This window comes from Aethalodelphis obliquidens, unplaced genomic scaffold (genome assembly GCF_003676395.1).
Source record: "Aethalodelphis obliquidens isolate GAN/ISIS:26980383/991018 unplaced genomic scaffold, ASM367639v1 scaffold6, whole genome shotgun sequence".
Taxonomy (NCBI): Eukaryota; Metazoa; Chordata; class Mammalia; order Artiodactyla; family Delphinidae; genus Aethalodelphis; species Aethalodelphis obliquidens.
This window is the reverse complement of record NW_020837950.1, coordinates 37,953,845-37,960,857: the sequence shown is the minus strand read 5'-3', so window position 1 is coordinate 37,960,857 and position 7,013 is coordinate 37,953,845.

The window sequence follows — 7,013 nt, the reverse complement described above, 5'->3', positions numbered from 1 at the left end:
ACACATATGTATATGTATATATGTTACATATATGTATCTGGGTGTATATATATTCATAACATACATATTCTGCTACCTCTCTTTATCTCAGTATCATAGTTTTGTTATCTGTTTTGATGCACATAACTCAATTTATCCATTTCAATGCCATCTGGGATTCCATTCTATGACTATATCATGAATATGGCTCTCTAATTTCAGAATTTAGGATATTTCCAATTTTTTGGTGCTTTTAACAATGCTGTAATAAATACTCTTTTACAGATCTTTAGAAGATGTATTGGAATGGAGAGAAAATAGAGGCAGGGACAGCAGTTAGAGGAGATAATGAGGACCTAAGCTTGACAATGGCAGGGATGAAACAGATTCTAGAAAAATTTTGAGGCTATATATTAGCAGGACTTGGGGATCAGCTGGAAATGAGGGTGGGAATGGGGCATGAGGCAGAGGAAATCATCCAGCATGACTCTTACGTTTCTGCCTTGCACAACTGTATAGATTTTTGAACCATTTGCTGAGATAGCACATACCAAAGTGGCAACAGGACTATTGATGGGTAGAAAAAAGGGCAAGTTCCATTTTGGAAATAGTTTGTGTGCCCATGAGATATTTAGTTGGGAATTTCCAGCAGTTAGAGAACTCAAAAGTCCTTTCCAGCTCAATGATTTCATGACACTACCTGTCTTGGCTGCTTTAGAAGCACACTAGACACTTAAAAAGCGGATTATATTGGTATGGTAGACTGAATATGGCCCTCCAAAGGGATCCTGTTCTAATTCCTGGAACTTTACGTAGCAGAAGGGACTTTGCAGATGTGACCAAGTTAAGGATTTTGAGACGGGGGTATTATCCTTTATTACCCAGGTAGGGATGGGGTAATCACAAGGGTTTCTATGAGAGGGGTGCAGGAGGAGTCAAGAGTCAGAGAGAAGGCAATGTGATGAAGGAAACAGAGGAAAAGGGCTATGTGATATGGGGCAATGGGTCAAAGAATACCAGCAGCCTTCAGAAACTGGGAGGCACAAGGAATAGATTTTCCTGGAACCTTCAGAAGGAACCAGCCCCACTGATACCTTGACTTTAGCTCATTTTGGACTTCTGGTCTCCAGACCATAGGATAATAAATGTGTGTTGTTTTAAGTGGCCAAGTGTCTGGTAATTTGTTACAGCAGCCATAGGAAACTAATACAATTGTCTTTTCAATGAAAATAATTAACCGAAGGCAGGGCTGGCTTCAGGGGTGTGTGACCTGAACAGTCAAAGGAGTCCCTGCACTTAGGAGGGCCCTATGTTTGGCTTAATACTCTGCTGTCACTGTTGGCTTAATACTCTGCTGTCACTGTCTTAAAATGATTAATGTTTTGAACAAGGGGCCCCACACTTTCATTTTGCTTGGGATTCTGTAACTTATGGAGCCAGTCTTAATGGAAGATATATTATGTTTTGGGTGTATCTTTCTTTTTCTTATATTTTCAGTCATTAAGAATTTTTCTATCAATAGGGAAAGTTTCAAAAGAAGTCTAGGGGATCACACAACTGAATAAATTACTTTGCTTTACTTCTAGTATTGAACATGGCCTCTGCCTTTATAAGAGGAAAATGTTGGAAGTTGAAAAGCAGCCATCTTTAGAGCAGGGCTGCTGTATAGCACAAGTCCAGTGACACTATTCACATGAAATTAGGTGTACAAAGCAGAGCTGGGACTAAATCCTAGCTCTATCATGTATCTGCTTTAGGATATAGAGCAGAATGGCCTCTCTGGCTTTTTGTTTTCACATCTCTAAAATGAGAAATAATAGTAGCTACTTTGGATGCCTTTGATTCAGTTGAGAAGGATGGTTTCACTTCCAGTGAACAGAAAACTCAAATTCAAGTAGGTTTAATCACTAAGGAAATGGATGATCTCATCTATCACGGGGTCCAATGGAAGGGGAACTGCAGGGTTGGTTGATCAGATTTTAGACCATGATCAAGGGCATGGTTCTCACCATCTTTACTTGCTCCCATCTTGGGTTTGGCAGTGTCATCCTTAGGCTACTAGCAACAGCCCAGCTACCTCCTCCAGACAACACAAAGATTGAAGGGAAAAGAGCATGACTCTGGCCATGTGTGTAGCTCTTGGTAGTGAGAAAAAAAAACTTCCTAGAAGCTTCTTGGAAGATTTCTCCTCATGACTTGGAACGGTCTGGCATCCCTAATTGTAGTTAGATCAGGACCAGAGCTGGCTTCATGTGCTGGTGACCTGTTGCAGTCACATAGGATCCTGTGTTTACAAGGGCCTTGCACTTGGTTTAATGCTGTGCTGTCACCATTTCAAAATTTTTCATAACTTTTGAATAACAAGATCCCATTTTTATTTTGCATTGGACTCTGAAAATTCTGTAATTGGTCCTCATTAGGACCCACCTTTTGAACCTGAGGATGGAACCACCCCTTGAAGGATGTGACTGTAGCCAAAATTTGGCCTCTGTACCCTGGTACAGAACTGAATCTTGGAGACAGAGTTTGGGGTGAAGTAGAAAAGAATAGGTTTATTGCTTAGCCAGGCAAAGGGGGCCACAGCAGGCTAAATGCCCTTAAAACTGTGTGTCCCAACCTGGAGGGTGTAGTGAGGAGTCTTATCGTAATGGTTCAAAGAGGAGGGTGTGATCAGCTTGTGGACATTCTTCTGACTGGTTGGTGGTGAGGTAAGCGGGAGTCAGCATCACCAACCTTCTGGTTCCAACCTTCTGTCTGGGATCTATGGGCTTGTGGGCAGCACACAGTTAACTCCTCCCACCTGGTGGGGGTCTCAGTATCTGCAAAACAGCTCAAAGGTATTGTTATGTATATGCCTCGAGGGGGAACCAGGACCCTGCCCCAAGGCTGCACTCTAGTTTCTCTTGACTGTTCGTCCCTCGTCTCCACATCCTCTCCCTTTCATGTTTAGCAACTGTTTGAACCCACCCTTTGGAACTCAGGGAAAGTCATGGAGGCTGAATGAAGTCTATTTCCTTTTGTGCCTAGGAGTCCCACAGGGTCCTGCTTGGTTTCATTCCTAACCGCTATGACAACCATTTTCCAATAACTGTGTGAGAATGGGGCATGGTTGGTTTCCACACAAGTTAGTTGAATGAAAGCTCAGTGTTCAGTGTGAGTCAGGGTGCAGTGGTGTTGGATAACTGAAAGGACTCCCAAGGCCCCACAGAGTATATTCACATAGAGCTTTAATAAAGGTTAAGGATGTGGTGGGGCAGGAGAAAGCAAACACAGAGAGGCTGGGGACTGAAGAAGAGCTGCCAGGGCTCTTCTTCAGTCACATAGAAAGGGCTTCATTTTCAGATTGTGAACCACCTAAATATATACTGTATACACTTGTCTCAGGGACAGTAACATTTCCATTCAACATTTTACCCATCAGTCTGGGACCTCTAATTAGAGGGTTACAGTATTTCTAAGGACAGAGATTTCCTAGTTGTTCACACTTGGCCATAAGCATGGAAGGAGCCATAATCATAAGATCTGAGTCAGGAATTATAAAATCTACCTCACGGATACCGCCACAAGTTATCTACAGAGAGTAAATAAGATGACATTGCATCTTATTTATTGATTAAACAAGTTGATAAAACCATTGATAAATAACAGATGCTCACTATGTTATTTTAGTTTATTATTAAAGGTGAATCCTATTTATTTTTCTACATACAGACTTCAATTTTAGCTATTATTTTAAATGTGGTTGTTTTAAGGAATTTGGATAATGTTTTTAAACTTCAGTTTCAAACTGAAGCTGAGTTTCTCCAAATTCATAAAAAATCAGTCTTTAAAAATGCTAGGGAATTCCCTGGAGGTCCAGTGGTTAGGACTGGGCAGTTTCACTCACGGGACAGTGTTCCATCGGGGAGCTGAGATACCGCAAGATGCGTTAAATAAATAAATAAATAAAGCTAAAGAGCTAGCAGGTTAGGTTTCAGATTTTTAAAATTTTTATTTTAAGAGAAGAAAATATGGGGGATATACACTGTGTGTAGATTTGAAAAGAGATTCAGGAAGTGAAGAATGGTGATTGCTTGCAAGTATCATGAGACATTGCAGAGAGGTGCTGCTGTTAGTACGTTGAGGAAATACATAACACCATTTTGAGGGATGCATTATGAGGTTTGGCATCAAAGGATGACTTTTTTTTTTTTTTGTAGCCAATCAAGATAGTGTTCCCATTTTTCCATGTTACCTACTCGCCTTGTCAACATTCATATTTAGTTTTACACATTTGCTCTTCTAGTAATAGAATTTTCTAGTTTACTCTTTCTCTTGTACAATGCCAGGGTATTTTTTATGTTGTAGTCTCTTCCTCTCTCATCTGTCTCAAAACCATCTCTCCTTTCTCAAACATGTTCCTCTACCACCTCTATCAGATTTTAATAACCTCTAGTGCATCCTTATATAACCATAATATAAAAAGATAGTCAGATACATGTTGTGGGATGTAGTTGTTTTTTATAGACATAGAATAATTCTATTTGTGTTTCTCTGCAAGGTGGTTTGATCGCTTACAACCCATAATAAATATTCTAATAGGAAAACTGATACAGTGCTAAAACATTCTTTTAAAAAGTTACATAATACTCCACAGGCTGGATACAATCCTGTTACTTTAGCCATCCTTTTACTAATGAATTTTAATTTTTTTGCTTTGCTGCTTGGCAGACAGTGCTTCAATAAATACCCTTTATACTTCCTACTTTAGTAAATATACTTTTAATTCTATACAATTTAATTCTGTAGGATAAATTTCCAGAACTAGAATCGGTGAGTAGAAGGATGCATACATTTTTAATTTTAACACAGTTTGCCAAATTAATTTTCAAAAAGTGGCAGTAATTCCAGTGCCCATTGTTATTAACAATTTATAGAATTTCCGGCTTGCCCTCCCCTCACCCCCTCAACTAGCACTGGATGTAACATTCTTCTAAACTTTTTGCCGCCTGTTGGCAAAATGTTAACTAATTGTTACTTTAATTGTAATGTCCCTGCTAATTGTAAAGTTGAACTTCTTTTTAATGTATCTATGAGCATCAGAATTTCCCCTTTTATAACATTTTTATCCTTTGACAATTTTTTAGTTGGGCTTTTTGTCTTTATATTGTCAATTTACAGGAGCTATTTATATAGGATATGCTGGAATTATTTATCTGATAGATGTGCTTTAAAGATTTTTTCACAGTCTATTCTTTGTTTTCTGACTTTTCTTATTGTCGTTTTGTTGTATTTAAAATATTTACATAGTCAAATATTTCTTCATTTCCTTTTTTTTCTTTTGAGTTTCCTGTCTTGCATGAGAAACCCACCCACTGCCACATACCACTGCCACAAATGCCAAGGGCATGCAAATATTTTCATAGGTTTTCTTCTAAATAGTTATTGTTATACATTTTTAAGTATTTCAATCCTCATGGAAATTATTTTTTTATGTAGATGAAAGGAAGGATCTAACTTTCCCTCCCTGTTTGACTGGCAATTGTTCCAGCAATCTTTATTTAAACAAACCACCCTTTTCCCATTGACTTGTAATACCATCCTTATCACAGCATAAGTTCCCTATTTGTGAACTTCTAATATGTTTTAGTTACAGTGGCTTTATGCTTTTTAGAAAATCTAGTAAAACAAAATTGCCTCCTTACCTGCTCCCCACTATTATTTTTTCCACTAAAGTTTTCTTAACTATTTTTTGACATTTATCCTCCATATGAAGTGTAGTTTTGTTTGTTTGTTTGTTTGTTTTTCCTTTTTTGCTGGTCCCCAGGGGTATAGAACTGGACCAGTTTGATCAAGCATCCTCTTTAATGGCTGGTGCATCATCATCATAGTGGCTTGCTCTTCAAGAGCAACATCACTTGCTTGGGTTATTTCAATGGCCTCCTAACTGCTTTCCTTACTTCTGCCCTCATCCTTCTTCAGTCTATTCTCAACTCAGCAGCCAGAGTGATCCTTTTAAAACTGAAGTTTGGTTGTGTTCAAATCTCTCCAGGGACTGCCCATTCCACTCAGAGTCAAAGCCAGCTCCAGTTCTGCACGGTCCAGTTCTTATGCCTTCTCTGTCTTTATTCCTACTATTCTCCCTCTCAGCTAGTCATTCATTCATTCATCAAATATCTATTGAGTGCCTACTACATGCCAGGCACTGTTAGAGGCACCTGGGACATTTTGGTGAAATGTGTGTGTGTGTGAGAGACAGACAGACAGACAGGCTGGTCCCTTGGCTGTTCCATGAACTTCCTAGGCACGTGCCTCCCTCAGGCCTTAACACCAGCTGTTCCCTCTGCCTGGACTGCCCTTGCCGCATAATCCACGTGTCTTATGTCATCTTCTTCATGTTTCTACTTAATGTCACCTTCTAGCAGAGCCTTCCCTGATGGCCCGATTTAAAATTGCCAACAGTCCAGCACTATTGGACTCTCACAATCTGCTAATTCATTTCTCCATGACACAATTTCCTCTAACAGACTTTATAATTTATAATCTCTAGACTTTATCATTTATGTTTATTGTCTTTCTCCCACCCTGGAAGGTGAGCTGGAGGAGGGAATAATTTTGTCCCTGCTGTCACCTTACTGTCTGGAACAGTGGCTGACACTGCACGAAACTCACTATTTTCTGAATTAAGGAAAGGATGAGTGAGGGACCTTGGAAGGCAGTTGGCCTTTTCTGTGCTTCACTTTTATTTTAAAAAAATTAGGGATTATAATGGCCACTTACTGACAGGCTTGCTGAAAAGATTTAATGAAACAGTACATCTAAAGTGCTTAAAAGAGAATTTGACACATATTAGGATTCTTTTTTTTTTTTTAGGGCTGAATTATTCAGAGGATTTTATTTATTAATTTTCTCCTATGAAATAAAGACAAAGTACCCTTAAACCAGACCAGATTGAAAGTGCTTCTTTTTAGTGTTTCATTTTATTTAATTTATTTTTTTATATAGCAGGTTCTTACTAGTTATCCATTTTATACATATTAGTGTATATATGGAAA